The 16,129-nt window shown below is 41.2% G+C and overlaps 1 protein-coding gene and 1 pseudogene across 1 annotated transcript in view; one reads left to right on the top strand and one right to left on the bottom strand.

Annotated features, from left to right (window-relative positions):
- The window catches only part of PDGFC (platelet derived growth factor C), a 197,800-nt gene that overhangs the window by 11,688 nt on the left and 169,983 nt on the right, over positions 1–16,129 (top strand). The gene's annotated exons all lie outside the window — the stretch shown is intronic.
- On the bottom strand, positions 14,823–15,390 carry LOC110588622 (annotated as a pseudogene).

Consider the following 16,129-nt stretch of genomic DNA (forward strand, 5'->3'; position numbering starts at 1 on the left):
AGGGACAATGGTGGATATTATAGCTTCTGTGTAATTTGTGACTTGCCATTTCCTTTTTTTTTTTTTTTTTAATGAGTAACTTAGGGCTAGATGGCATTAAGTCTATGAAAAACCTAAGCTCTGCCTTTCAGTTGGATTCTGTGTGACCTTAAAAACAGCAGTTCACATCCTTTTGCCTTCGTTAGCCAGTCACCCCTTTTATACGGCATGCAGTTCTGCATGGTTATATACTATGTGAATGAAAACTCATCACACAGAGGTGACTTGCCTGGCTCCGTGAGGCAGGGCGGGAGATGTGACGCTGAATCGGACTCAATCCCTGCCTTTAAGTAGTTTATAGCGAAGTGGGGAGAGAAGACATGGAGCTGGCTATAATACAGAATAAAATACAGGGCTTGGTGGGAATCGAGGGAAAAGCAAAATCATTTACAGCAGAGCCGTTAGTCAACACTTAGGAAAGCTGTCCGGGGAGACTTCCGTTTTGAGCAAACGTGCCTGGAAAGATGAGGGACCTGTGTTGCATGTGGAATTGAGGGTACGGTGCAGTAGGAGGAGATGGGGGCCTGCCATAAATAGGGACAAGGAAGGGAGTCCGGGAAATCCATGCAGTCAGTCCAGTGTGATTTGTTCTGACTGAGACTTAAGAAATAGATTCAGTGGGCAGGTGACTAGAAATAAGTGACACACAAGGAGGGACACTGATGTACTCCTTAGGCTTGACTAACTAGGAGAGCGATTCTGCGCACTTCAGTGTAAACGCCAATGTTGGCCTTCCCACCCAGCGAGCGATTCAGGCACATCCACATTATGGATGAAATCGGCGTCCTTGTGGTGTGTTATAGCAGGTAGAGACAGCGTGAAGGCTGCTGAAAAATGAGGAATACAGTTAGAAGGAAAAGGAAATCCTTCATTTGTGACCCAGAGCCATGAAGAGGAGGCAGGCAGTAAAGGGAGGGGGAAGCAAGAGAGAGAAATGACAGAAAAGGGTGGGGCGGAGGAAGAAAAAAAGGAGAAGAACCTTAAGGCAGAGGGAGGAGGGTGCCAAGGAAAGAGAGAGAAAAGTCAAATAAATTGGCCTACAGAATAAAATATAGCAGAGATTCAAGAAGGCGGGAATCGATGAGTAAACAGCTTCTGATTTTTCAATGTTGACCAAAACCAAAAATGAGATAAACAAACCCCTTCAGTGTAATGCGGGGTATGGACGTGGGAGGAAGAACGGTGATGTACTAAAGGGAAAAAGTGAGACGTAAAGTTTTTAAGGCTTTTGGGTAAGTTTTAGTTATGAGGGAAGCAGGTAGTGAAGTGACTCCAGGATGGAGAGAAAGAAAGAGGAAAGAAGCATGTTTGTTTACTTGTTTGATGGGTTCGAGAGAGATCCAGAGGAGATGAAAAGGTTCAATGTATAACAAGAGAGAAGACTTCTGGGCCGGAAATGTCCTTCAGTTGCTGATGGAACACAGGAGAAATGGTGGCAGAGCATTAGGCAACATGTCCAATTATTGCTGAAAGAACTGGAGCGTCCCTGGCAGGGATGTAGGAATTAAGTTTTGGAGGAAGGACACATCTTGACCAAGTGGGAAAGTGACAGGAGATGCAGGAAAAATGCTAGCCATGGCTCCCTGCCAGTGGGGTCGGAGAAGTCCCGATCAGGATGTTCTAGTCCTGCCTAATGTCTCAAGTAGAAGGCATCGATAACATGAGAGGCAAAATAACAGAAGTAGATGTTTTTGCCTAGAGGATGACCAGATGGTAAGTTTTGGGATCTGGAGATGGAGGAAAGAGTGGGGCCGGAGGCAGAGATTTACGCATGCACTGGCAAACAATAATGATGAGGAAGGGAGTGACACGTGGAAGAATGCATGTTAAGAAGGCACACCTAAACCAGAGTGAGTAGGGACTTTTAACCTGTCACAGAGCTGCAGAGGTGTCAAAAACAACCATGGACATTCAAGTGAAATGATCGCTTTAATGCCCCTTACTTTATCTTTCTGGTGCTGATGCCCTTAAAGTGTGCCCTGAAAAATCATAAAAAGTGGGGGGAAATCTCTGCATGCCTCTGGGATCTCTGCTGTGGAAGTTCTAGCATCTGTTGCAAGCACTACATGGGTTTTTTTTCTTTTCTTTTGTTTTTTTAAAGATTTTATTTATTTATTAGAGAGAGAGAGAGCATGAAAAGGTAGAAGAGGGAGAAGCAGGCTCCCTGTGAGCAGGGAGCCCGATATGGAGCTCAAACCCAGGACCTTGGGATCATGACCTGATCCGAAGGCAGACACTTAACAGACTGAGCCACCCAGGCTCCCCATTTTGTTTGGTTTTTAATAGCTATTAAAGCCACCTAGAAAATTGTTGGAGGTGAGTTCAAGTTATAGCTATTGTTTGCTCAAGAGATGAATATACCTCAGCATGTGTATTCCACTCTCCCCAAAGAGGCTGTGTTCTGAGTACATTTGCAGGGTAAGGATTATGTGTGCTCCTATCTCGGGGAATCTTTTATGTTCCTATAATCATTGGCAACATGTACTTGGAACTGGTTTGTTGAATAACTGTGACTATTGAGCCTTGATCCAAACACTTTATTTTTGCTTCTCCTGAATTTTATTGAGCAGGGGAAGTCTTCCCCTATCCCAGGATGGATATTTCCGCAAGACGTGGTTTTTCAGCTCACCCTGAAGAGATACTGAGTTCTAGAGTGGTTTCAAATGGGAACATCCTCTGATTTAGAAATAAGATGGCCCCGTCCTTTGGAAAGTAAAACTCCAAATGTGACAGCTTTGGACCTCTTCACTACCTACCCAGGCCTGCTGCTGAGTGGAGCTTATCTGGGAAAGGAGCTGGGGTGGAGGGAGTGGGAGGCTTGATGTGTCTGAGGGATTCAGCATTCATGGAACAGCTCCTGGCCATTTCCTTTGAAAATCTTACTATCCGCTTTGGTGTCTCGGTACCTATCCTCTTGGCCCTGCGGTGCCATTCTAGCATCCAGTTACCCATCTGTTTCGAGGACTCCCTGCGTCTCATGGCTGGGCTCGCTCTCAGAGCTCCAAGTCTGAGAATGCAACTTCAAATGCATAGTCTTTGTTCTGCTTAAATCTCATGCCTTCACAAACATTTAAAATGTGTAATAGAGAACATGAAACAAGCACAGAATTACCATCAAGCTAATGAATGAAAATATTTCTATTTTTGAGTCAAGTAATTATCTTTATGTTTGTAATTTCTGCGTTCTCACTGTCATCACCCCAGGCCAGGTGCGGATGACCTAAACTGTTACAAACATGTCCTTGTTCTTCCTTAGAAGGCTTTTCCCATGCCTTCCCGCCCCTGATGGATCATGCAGTAGAAGTTGATGCAGAATAATCATCCTGTAGTAGAGGTCTCCTTGTGTTTACTCAGTGCTTCTCAAACTTCACCTGGGGGCCATATTAAAGTGCAGGTTCTGATTTTGTGGTGGTTGGTGGGGCCAGGGAATTTGCATTTTAGCAAGCTCCCAGCTGGTGCTGCTGGGCTGAGGACCAGACTTGGAGTAACAAGGGTCTGCTTGGGTGTTCTTAAGTCTGCTGTGATCTCACCTCAATCTTTCCAGTAAAAAGATTGCACAAAGCTGATCTCTCCTCACCACAGAGAAGACTCCATGACTCTGCCCTTGCAACTCTTTTAACCAAGAAGTCAGTTCAATCCAATAAACATCGAGTGCCTTGTGTTCCAGTTACCATGGCGCATCCTGAAAACAGATAAACAAAATGTAGTTTTTTGAGTACTTGGTGTCGACAATCAATGTGGCTTTTCATACACTAGAGATATACTTAGAATGCTAAAGGAACCCAGAGATGTTCCCTATCGCGGTCATGAAAGGCTTCTCATGAGGCCATCACTTGAGGTGGGTCTTGAAGGATAAGGAGAGTTCCCTAGAAAGGAAGCAGGTTCTAAGCAGAAGGCATAGACTTGTTAGAAAACATGAAGTCTATTGAAAAATCAGCTCTATTTGGTGGGAAATAAGACTGAAAAAATTATTCACTGATTGTGAAGGACTCTGTCTGACACACTAAGGAGAGTGTTTAGGCGTCATGTTACAGGTCCTTGGGAGAAGGCTACATGCTCTCTGCACTAGCTCCTTCATGGTAGTAGCCTGTCTTTTCCTCCATTCTCATATTCTTATACCTGCAACAGATCAGTAACTATCCATTGAATGATCTGATTTGGGTTTTGGTTTTTGGTTTTTTTGCTTTCAAAAAAAGAAAAACGTACATCAGGATGATTGTAAAATACAGAGAAGCTAGAGGCAAGGACACTGGTTTGAAGGCATTGGCAATAGTTCGGCTATCAAATGATGAGTACATGGACCAGTTACTGTGTGTGGGGAGATTGGCAGGGTAACCATCACCTTCCCTCACTCTGCATGTTCAAAGCCTATGTGTATTTAAGGTCAGCCCGACTGTTGCCTCCTCCACAAAGCCTTCACGTTTCTCTCAGTCTGGCATGTCTACCTGGTCTAAGCTCCCAGAATATTGCAGAATTTACCGCCCTCTATCTTAAATTCTAGTTCTGTATGTGTCTTTTCTCGCATAATTTTCAAGTGTCAGAGAGTAAAATGTTGACTAATCTTTAGCTCAGTGTCCCATTAGGTGGTAGGACTTCTAAGTGAAGTGAAAACAGCCCACTTAGATCCAATACAGCCAGTTCTGTTGTAGTGTTGACATCTGGTCTCATAGGGCATCGTTGATAGGCCCTAAAGAAGTCATATGCTTTATTTCACAACCGAGGGATGTAACTGATGTCTGGCTTCATTTTGAGGAACTAAAAGGGGATACACTGGAAGGCCTCTTCATCTTTCTGCTTAGACTGAGTAAAATGAATGTACAAAGAACCTTATTAGCAAAATTATAGTGATGACTGCTTAGAATGTTATTTCCTCAACAAGAAAAAGAAATGTATCATTTCCAGGAAAATTATTTTTAAACAGGGAACTTTGTGATTAACGTTTATTGCAATCAGTAAGAAAAGCATGACCATCAAAAGTCCATTATCAACAGCTTTAACTAATTTTTGTTTTGAATTATTTCCTCCTTCTGTTCTTTCTAGTGAATGTGAGATTTATCCTCATGTGCTTTCTTATTTTCAGTTTGGTTTTCCTTTTTTTGCTTTGGGGTTTTGAGATTGACAACTGTGATTTATCCCCTGGAAGGCAAAAATCTTGAAAAAGTCATTATTTCCAAAAATCACTCAAGGAATGTATTTTTTTTCCCTTGGAAATAAAGTCGATTTTCTCAGCTCTGATCATATGAGATTATGGGCAAGTAGTCCTTAGTTCTGGCATGTGGACAAAACAGAAGCAGCCCCTGGAGAGAGAGAGTTCAAAATTCATGGCAGTAAGCACATGTTCAGTATGCCAATATTTATGGTGTCACAACCAAATTAAAACCATACCCTCTGCTATTTACATAAGGACTGTACCCAGACTGCACAGGGCTGTGCCCACGTTTCTCAGTAGACTTAAGGCAAGAGAGTCGTTCAGGACTCTTGGAGACCAGACTATTTATTTTCACATTCATTTTATTTGTCTCTGTGAGGCAGAGTGAATTGTCTTCACTTATATTAGTTTTGAAGTCATTCAGAATTAGCAGGGGTGAAGACTGGCTTCTGTAGGCAGTGAATTCAGGCAGTTGCATCCTGATCTTCTTAGTTCCCATGCTGGGGGAGTGAGATGTATTGGTTACTGGCAGTGAACACTGATTGCTTCTTAGATAGATGGGTAATTCTCAATCTCTCATTTCTAGTGTCTTACTCTTGCTATTAGACAACTGGGGTTTCACCCATTTGGAAAAAAACAGACGCACATACTTTTGGTACTTTTGATAAGAAGACATATTTTATATCTTTTTATGGCAACTTTTAAAGTAGTACCATCTGGCAAGATTTTTAAGAACAGTACAGTTTCAGAAGCATTGTTGAGTATACATCTCATTTCTTTACTTCTACAAGACAAAGATATCTAAAAATTTAAATTATAACATGATGTACTTGCATAGCAATGTAAGGGACAAAGATAATACAAGCTACAGTGGGGAGCAGGTTTGGTAGGAGGTAGTGAATCACATTTGCTGATGACATTTGAGTATGAATGTGTTCTTTTTTTTAAGATTTTATTTATTTATTAGTGAGAGAGAGAGGGAGAGAGAGAAAGAGAGAGCACAAGCAGGGGGAGCGGCAGGCAGAAGGAGAAGCAGTCTCCCCGCTGAGCAAGGACTCAACACGGGACTCGATCCTAGGACCCTGAGATCATGACCTGAGCCAAAGGCAGAGGCTTAACCTACTGAGCCACCCAGGCGTCCCAGAGTGTGAATGCATTCTTAATGACCCTTTTGAAAGTCCTAGATTCTTCCCACATTCCTTCTGATTCTACTTTAGTTGAGACTCTAGTCTAGAAACAATCTGGACAGGAACCCAGTTGCTGGGATGTCTTTAACATAGGTTGGCTGTTTGGCTTTTTGGGAGATGGTCATATAACCATCAACTCATCAAGCGGAAGTTTTTCACTACTGGTGACTGCAAGTGGCGATCTTTTGTGCAAGGGGGGAGACTTTCTCATTTATAGGATAAAATAATTTTTTATGAGTAACTCTCATGTGAACAAATGAAGCTTGACTATGTAAATCTTTCTTTTACGATGGGATAGAATCCAAAATATTAAAGAAGTTATTTTATTTTTTGAGTTCAGTAATTTAAACATTGTGCTTAGGCTCTTTTTTGGTACTCCAAACATTCATTATTAAGATTTTCTTTGGTGTTTCCTTAAAAAGACAAAATTCAGCATGTTTTCTTTGCGATTGTCTTAAACACACACAAAACAGAAAACAAACTTTACTATTTTTTTCAGACTAATTATTCAGTTGTTTTTATGCCCACAAATTTTTAAATGATCGCAGATTTTTCACTCATCTTTTCATGTATTGTTTTGGTGCTCGAAAAAAATGTTTAAATCCTCTGTGTGTTTAAATCTGGGATTTAACTAGATTAATAAAAAATACGAAGGAAATTTCTTTGGTTGTGTATGAGAAAGTTGAGGAAGATCACTGGCTTTTGCAGTTCATTAGTGGGTCAATTTATTTAATGTTTAGGGTTAGGTATTTCATTTATCAGACAGTGCCTTAAGCACTGGGGAGAATTGGCCTATGCTGTTTACATTCTCGTCTTGCTGCCAAAATTGATTTTTCCGTTTTGTATGTGATGTAGGGCTTTTTACTGCAATAGATGCCAGGTTAAAGAATAGTTTCTATCTTAAAGCATGATTGGATTGTTTCAATGCTATCAATAATTTTGGTGAATAACAAAAAATACACTTTCAATAAATGTCCTTGAAGATTTCTATTTGATTCTCTACACAGTAATGAATATTGATATCAACCTCAGTGATAACTGACAATAAATACTATGTTTCCTAAGAAACTTGGCAGCGTCATCGTATGTCTGGGTGTAATAACTAACCTGTAATTTAGGATAACTCCGTCATTATATTGTGACTTGAGATTCTTTGTTTCTGACTGTTTCATGATTTCTTTTATAATGGAAAATATCTTGTTCATTTAAGTGCAAAGAGGATGTTGGCAAAATGAGGTGTTTAGTTGAAGCTCTAGGAAAAGTCTTAAGTATTTGAAACACCCGGTATTTTAAAATCCAGCAGATTTATCCTTTTGCCTAAATATATAATGTCTTATGTTATAAACAGGACATCTTTTGTCTCGTTTCACTGTACATATTAAAGCAGGTTACACAGCAAATAAGCTAATGTGGCCAATCGTTGTCATTTTGCTATTTTGGGAAGGAAGTCTGAAGCAGAAGAATATTCCTGGGGGAAGGATTTGGTTATTTGTTTTTGTTTTGTTTTTTTTTTTTCTATCAATTTAGACATTTCACTGGCAGCCTCTTTGCCCTTAAAATTTATACTTGAAATGGCCCAGAGATTTTAAATGTGGGGCATTTTAGGGGCCTGAGTACATTTAGGAATGATTTGCTTTGCTCCTTGGTGCAGTGAGTCTGCAGTAGAAAGCAAGGATTTTAATCTTTCCAATCAGATGGAGTGTGGATCTCCAGGCTTAGATTTTGGGTAAACTGAGAAAGACTTTTCTCTGGCTAGATTAGTATCACAAGACTAAGGCTGGCTCTGGTATAGAGGCAAGCGTTTCCTTCTTTTCATTATCATATACCATTTGAATTGTATTTGATAGGTTAGTATCATGATATTCAACATGAAAACCGCTTAGCAGTCCCAGTTAACTTAGGCCCATTTGTTATAATGACACATCAGTTGACATTTTTATTTTGACATTTTTGCCAGTTTTTATCAATTTGTAAATTTTGCATTTCATGAAATTGTAAAGTCATTTAGCAATTGAACAATTATAAACATTTCCAAGATCTATGTATTTGTAAATGTAAGTAGGATTTTTCCAACTCAGCACTGCTTTTCAAATGTCTTACTGCATTGTAGGAGAAGGGGAAAAAGGCAAAAAAAACCCCACCAAAAGCCCAAAAACAAAACTTTTCCTCTACCCTTTTAGGTTCTGCTATGTGTGAATTAAACTGACAAAAGACAGATTAATAGGAGAAAAGGCATACAGATTTTGTTAATATTTTAAATTTTATGTGCACAAGGGCTTCTTTACAGAAAGGAATGAAAAACGCAAAGTAGCAATTAGACTCGGGGGCTTGTATACCATTTTAACAAAGGGCTTTAAATTGTGGGAAAATTTACTGGCTAGGAAATATATGGGGGAGGGACGCCTGGCTGACTCAGTTGGTGCAGGATGTGACTCTTGATCTTGGGGTTGTAAATTCGAGCTTGCCATTGAGTGTAGAGATTACTTAAAAATAAAATCTTTTAAAAAAAAGAAATTTATGGGGGAAACTAATGGGAAATTAGGGTTATTTTAGTCAGGTCTGTTTATGCAGACTCATCTCTCTGTCTCCGATGATAAGGGTACCTCTCCTCATCCTGGTACTGGAAAGTGGGGCCAGGGGGAGGAGTTTATGCCACCTTTACAAAAGGAAGTTTATGCTCAGCTTTTAGGCAGGTAAGGGGAGGGCAAAGAACTTTTCCTGCATTTGTTGATTCTCAGTTGCCTTAGGCTCAAAATAATCCTTTTGCCAAAGTGGCATATTTTGGGGTGGCATATTCTGTATCCCTTTGTTACCGTGGGATGCAATACTTGACTTTTTCTAGTAGCATATATGGCCCAGGAAAAGGGACATAGAGGGTGCTGGTGGTGGGTGGGGATGCTGGTGCTCCTGTACTTCTAAGCAGAATTACTTTTATTTTCTGATCGGCTCCAAAAGTTGCTTTTATTTTCTGATGGACTCCTTCTTTTCCTGTAGGTAAAGTTGAAAGTTAGAAACAATATAGCTTCTGCCAGGACTGGACCTATTACCGTCTCCGATACTGCCTCAAACATGGCGGAGAGGAGGGGCAAGGAGAAGCAGTTCTACATCCTCATTTGTGGCATTCTTGATTTCCGTAGAAAATCAGAGGTCATTCTCGTAATACCCCGTTAGGAAATGTGAGGTGTTATGACTCATTTTATTTTGGCTTTGCAAAGTACAGAAACTTTCTTGGCTGGGAAGGATTCCTTTTCAGACCGCCAGTCCTCCCCACAGTTCTGAATAGGTAGTTCTCTCTTTGCACATTCTTCTGGGTTTAACTGCTGTGTAACCTCCTAACCCCTCATTAATAATTTCCTGAGGCTGGTTCGTTATAAAGAAACATTGCAGCGCAGACAGTGTATGAGTGTGTGTGCGTGTGTGTGTCTGTGCGTGTGTGTGTGTGATTACTCCTTAATGACCAACTCAAATGGTATTAATGCTCTGAAGGAAGAAACAAGTGAGCATTAGATTCTTTCCCATTAGTGTGCATATTAATCAAGGAGATCACACCCTTAGGCAGAAGGTAATGAATGCTTTTTAACTTCTCTTCATTATTCAAATTAAATGGCTCATTTTCTATATTGTACACACATTTAAATGGCTTGAGTATTTAAAGGAATAATCATGAATCTTTCAAAGGCTTCTTAATATTAGGATACTGGAAAATAAACTTGTCTCTTTTTGGTTCTTAACAAGAACAAGAAATCACCAAGGAACTGAGTGTGTGCAGAGATGGGCATTTGGGCTTCCAGTCTTCTCCACTGTCTGTAATCTGTTCTCACCTTTCTCATATTTCAGCTACACATACCATCAGTGAATTTAACACTGGTCCCGTGGTGGCCAGTCGACTAATAAACCTCCCATGAGAAACACTGTGAATTATACAAAGTTGTTGTTACTAATGGGATACAGGGTGGTGATCAAAACGCTGTCTCCTCCTGGGAAAATGCTCACCCTGCACTGTGAAGTGAAAAAGCCGGGTGGAAATAACATTTTAAATGTTTTTATGTATGGCCACAGAAATGTTTCCATGTATGTAGAAAGACTAGAATTAAGTATGCTAAATGTTATTAGTATTTTATCTACAGGTGCTGTAGGGGAGCCATGGGAGTGTTGATACTCTGCTTCCTAAAATTCCGTTTAGGCTTTGCTAAATTTTCTATAATAATCTTCTATTACTGCTATCCTAGAAACAAAGCTGTGCAGTTTTTAAGCCTAATTTGAACAGTGAGGAAGGGGGGCAAATACAAACAGTATGTTTTTCTTCTTTTCTAAAGGAAAGCACCTAAAATGCAAGACTTGTTTTTAGAAGCCTAGGAGATGGCATTCTGAAAGGTGGCCCTTTGGGGTTAAGTTGGCTCTTCGTTTATCCCGGAGGCTAGCTGTGGATACAGTCAAAGCAATAAGACTGTTGCGGCCGTCGGTGAGGAGAGCCATCTCAACAATTATCTATGTTGTTTTTGGCACTTGCAAGAAATGTTGTTTTCACAAGACCCAAGAGTTTTGTCTGGGAAGAAAGAAGATAGCTGCCAACATTTGGCACCATATGGGGTTTTCTTCTTTTTTCTTTCCTTTTTTTTTTTTTTTTTTCTTAAAGCTTAGTGTGTAGTCTGTACATCCTGCTCTTAAGCCTTAAAGATCAAGAAAATATTATGGGTTTTTTGTGTGTTTTTTTGTACACTTGTTGGAAACATCTGGAACATGCCATTAGGTTGCACACCACAGGTTTTGTTTACAGACAAGTGTGTGATATAAACCATGAAAACAACCCCCCCCAAATCAAACCCTGCTTTCCTTTGCAGCTGCCTTCTATAGCGCACTGTGATCCAAGGTCCGTATTGACCATACACACTCTTGCTGATCACATTTATTGAGCCTGATGGATTGAGAAACTATAATGACTAAGTACAGTGTATCCTTCAGACATACCAGCACCTGGTCCCTTATTGAAATCAGGCAGCTTCTGCCAATACTGCATTCACCCTGGGACTGCATGCTTGTACGCTTTGCAGTATATAAGCTCATCTGTTCTGTGACTGCCTTTTAGCAAATCAAGAATAAAAATTATTTCAGGGGTGCCCGGGTGGCTCGGTTGGCTGAACATCCAACTCTTGATTTCAGCTCAGGTCATGATCTCGGGGTGGTGAGATGGAGCCCTGCGTTGGGCCCCAACGCTCAGGGGGAGTCTGCTTGAGATTCTCTCTCTCTCTCTCCCTCTGCTCCTCCTGTGCCCGCCACCCCTCCACCCCAACATGTGCTCTCCTGCTCTCTCTCTCTCAAATAAATAAATAAATCTTAGGGAAAAAAAATCATTTCAAACTCCAGGTATAGAGCAGGTAGGAAATTCTCTTCTAAGGAATACTATTTTGTTTTTGGAGGAAATACCATAGTCTATTTCTGACACTAAACTTTCAGTTAAGGGAATGGAATAAAAGACTAATAGTGAAGACTTTTTTATGCCTGTGATTGAAATTATATCTCGACTGAGGCTCTCATTTTGGGATATCACCCCTCATCAGTTCATCTCAAATATAAGTAATGAAATAAGTAACGGATAAAAGAACCAAATAAACAAAAAACACAAAGTAACAAAACAACATAAATGTTTTGTTTCCCGAACCTCTCTTTTTTTTATACTGCTCTTATCTTTCATCGCAGTGCCTTCACGTTGATGTTTAATTATTATGGTTCCATGTCTCAAGTGAAAACTTCTGTCTGCAGAGTCTGGAACCCCTCAAAGTGCATTGACCCCTGAGACTAGGGCCATCTCAAGGGAGAACTCTAAATTAAAAGGGGGTTTTGAGTAGGGAATTATATTTGGAGCTTTGAGTAGGGAAGGAAGTATCAAAGCAATGCTCTGTATAAACTGTGGAGGGTAGGGGGTGCATCCATGGTAGAAGGTTGGGGGGGGCACAGCTGTGTATCTATATGGATCCATAATAGGAGATCGCTAGTCAGGGGCTTGTGTGCCTTCCTGCTATTTTTTTTCCCATCGGTCTTCTGTCCTGTTTACTTCCTAGTGGCGAGAATCCTAAGAGACCCGAGGGCGATTCCTTTTGTCCATTCTGCTGACCTCCTTTCCTTACGCAGTTTTAAGATTCCTGATGATGACTCATTACCACTGTGCTACTAGGGAGCCTGAGCAGCTGTGCACATGCGCGTTTCTGCGTTCAGCCTTCTTCGCTTTGGAACTGACATTATTCTGGCCCTCTACCCTCTTCACCCAAGTAATTTTAAAGATTGTTTCAAGCATTCTGAAATAAAGTGGAAGATGTCTTTTTAATACTTTTGTTCTGGAAATTTTCAGGGCTCACAGAATCTTCAAAAATATGGGGAACATGCCCTGGGAGCAATTTAAGTGTGGTCTCGTGGAGCCCTCCTTGCCTTGTTTTCTCGGAGGTGAAGTCATTTTCTTAGTCACGGAGGTCTTGGCAGCAGGGCTAGAACACAAGCGTAGCCCTCAGTTCTGGGCTCCGTTGGTCTCATCCTGACATGCCTCGTAGTTCAGGTTGTCTTGATGATAAATAGGTGAACTCTTGAGAAAAGGCAGGAGCTCTTCTTCCTTCAGTGCCTTGGCAAGTTTTGAGCTCACTTGTTGCTCAGAAAAGGGATTTGTGGCTTTAAAGAAATACCATGCTCGCTGAATGAAGAAATAATACCAAGGTCATTTGTCAAAACAGGTAAAAACTTTGCTCTGGCATACTCTGTTTATAATTTTCATTGATAAGCAAATGAAATCATCTTGGGTGAAATATTGTAGAGTATACTTTAAAATGGGTTGGTCCCTCTTTCTGATTCATACAGTTTATATTTCTGGGTGGTTTATTTACCATATACTGTAAAACCAGAGCTACTATTTTTGCTTCAGTCTGAGAACATATCCAGTATTCTAAATGGTAGATACGGAGACATTTCAGCATTTCACTTGAAATTTCTTGATTTTTGAAACTTTTTTCTCTATATCTTTTTGGTCAGAGGTGACCAGTATTGTAGGACTCACAGTACTCCTTTTTGCATATTCTGTAGGCTGTTTTAATAGGTAGGACATAACCTACTTTATCCATTTTTTCATAAATATAATAAATGTTCCAAGAAGAAATATCAAAGCATCCAACAGGAATGATATATATTACCAACCAAATATGAGAAGAAGGCAGAATATGAATTCTGATTTCTTAGTGTTCAGCAGTTGATTTGGGTGAGATGTGGCTAGCTTGTGGCAGCAGAGGGCTGGAATCCTTCTGATAAGAGCTGAAGGGTTTCAGGAGTCATATTGAACTCATGAGTGGTTATCATAACAGAGAGAGTGGGACTCTCTATTGGATTTTTCAGGTTAGAATTGAAACTAAACTGCTGAGTCTGTATGCAAAATTCCTGAGGTGCTTTTTGCAAGATTATGAGTTGTTCTGCATCCTCCCGGCCAGATGAGTAATTGCTCTGTCAATCGGCCCCTGCAATTTCATTTGTACAAGGTCATTGCTTCCACTCCTTGAACTATACTGTCACATTAAGGGAGCATGGCCTCTTAAGGGAGATGGGGCAATCTCTTTAATTAACAAACTCATAAATTTATCAGGTTTGTCCCCCCCTGCTTTGAGAAAAAAGATAGCAATTGTTTAGTTTCTATAAATTGGTTTTTTTTCTTTCTTCTTTTATATCTCTGGTTTTTGATCTAGATTTTTGTGTAGGAGAAAGCATATTGATGTCTTATGTTTTCCTTATGGAGATTTTATATATATATACACACATATATATATATATATACATATGTCTTGAACTACTAGGGAATATCTAGACTATTTGTTTATTTGTCTAGGGGTAAACAGGATGTCCCCTATTCATTTATTCTTCCTTTTATTTAAAGATTTTATTTATTTATTTAAGAGAGAGAAAGAGAGCGAGCGAGCAGGGGAGGGGCAGAGGGAAAAGCAGACACCCCGCACCCCAGCAGGGAGCCCAACATAGGGCTGATCTCAGGATCCCGGGATCATGATCTGAGCCGAAGGCAGGCGCTTAACCGACTGAGCCACCCAGGCGCCCCTCATTTATTCTTTCAACAAATATTTACTGAGCATTCATTACGTATGCAGCAGAATACTAGTCACAGGGGATACAGCAATGAACGGAACGTACAAAACCTCTGACCTCGTTGAGTTTACATTCTAGTGAGGAAAGGAAGATAAGTAGCATACATAAATAAAGTGTTGGTATGATAGAACATGATCAGTGCTGTGTATAAGGAGATACGGAGTGTGTGAGGTTAGAGAATATTGTTGCGGTTTAAAGTAAGTCCTGGCCTGGGCCGGGGGGTGGGGGGGAGGGTAGGGGGTGGAAATCCACTGAGGTGACTTCTTTTTTTTTTTGAGGTGGTTGACATCTTTATTGCTTTGGAGGTGGGGGACAGGTGCTCAGGAGCTCTTGGTGCGGCGGGCCCGTTTCCAATTCACTATCACAGGCTTCTGGCGGCGTGGGATGGCGCGGATCTGGGCGGTACTTGTGCTTGCGGATCATGTGCCTGATGCTACCGGGGGTGGGCGGGGCCTTCTTGTGGATGGTGGTCCGCACCGAGGAGGTGGAGGCTTTCCGCGGGCCAGCTCTCCGCCTCATGACCACCACCACACCTCTGCCGTGGGCCTCTGGCTCCATAGCCACAGTCTTGCGGTGAATCAGCCCGTTATAGCGGAAGGAGTTTCGAGGCCTCTTGTAATGGGCCTCCGTGCTGTATGCCTGCTTGTTCCTCTTGCTCCGAAAGCTGGAGCCACTCCGCACGATAATCCATTGCAGGTGGGTGGATGGGGCCGCAGCGCCTCTCACTGCGGCGCCCGGAGTTGGAAAAAGCCTTAGAGCTGAGGAGATGGGGGAGAAGGCCTTGCAGGCAGAGCCAGTGGGAGCGGCAAGGCCCTTAGAGAGGAGTGTACCCGGAAAGATTGGGAACAGCTGGGTAGCTGGAGTGAGGTGAGCAGAAGAGCGATGCATTTTGTAGGGATGATTATTTCTGCTTGCTTGGGGTTAGTCTATAGGGGAGGAAGGGAAGAAATGCCATCACGGTGGCTTAGACCAGCATGAAGTAGGTACGCGGTCAGATTTTGGATATATTCTGCAGTGAGGGCTGTTAAGAGTTGCTGGCGGACTGGAAATCAGGAATTGTGAATGGGTTGTAAGGAGCAAGCCCCAAACTCTCACCTGTAGGTGGACAGGCATCTTGGTCTTTGGCCTGTTGTTTATGTCTTAAAAGTGTTCAGGCTACTGTTAACTTCTAACGAGGCACCAGTAGACGTATGAATTGATTGTGACAGGGAAGGGCTGTAAAAGATACAAGTTGGTGATGGATTTTATTGTTCAGTAATAATGATAAGCGATCGATGTATGTGAGTTTAAGATCAATAAAAGAGAAGGAAGCAAATGTATTGATTTGGAACAATATTACCAACTGCTTAGCTAAGTGGAAGAATGGCTTTTTTTTTTTTTAAACAAAGGCAGGTTATACTACAAGAAGAAATTCCATTTAATAATAAATATTGTTAACACTTATTAAGTGCTTACTGTACACCAGACATGCATTAAAGTATGCTTTACATACATTAATTCCTTTAATCCTCACAAAAACAAAAACAACCTATGAGGGCAATTACTGGTATTATTCCCAGTTGAAGGAGAATGTAAGCCATTTGGCCTAGGTCAAGTAGCTGATCAGGAGTTCCAGCAAAGACTGTCT

The sequence above is a fragment of the Neomonachus schauinslandi genome, chromosome 2, assembly GCF_002201575.2.
Source record: "Neomonachus schauinslandi chromosome 2, ASM220157v2, whole genome shotgun sequence".
Lineage (NCBI taxonomy): Eukaryota > Metazoa > Chordata > Mammalia > Carnivora > Phocidae > Neomonachus > Neomonachus schauinslandi.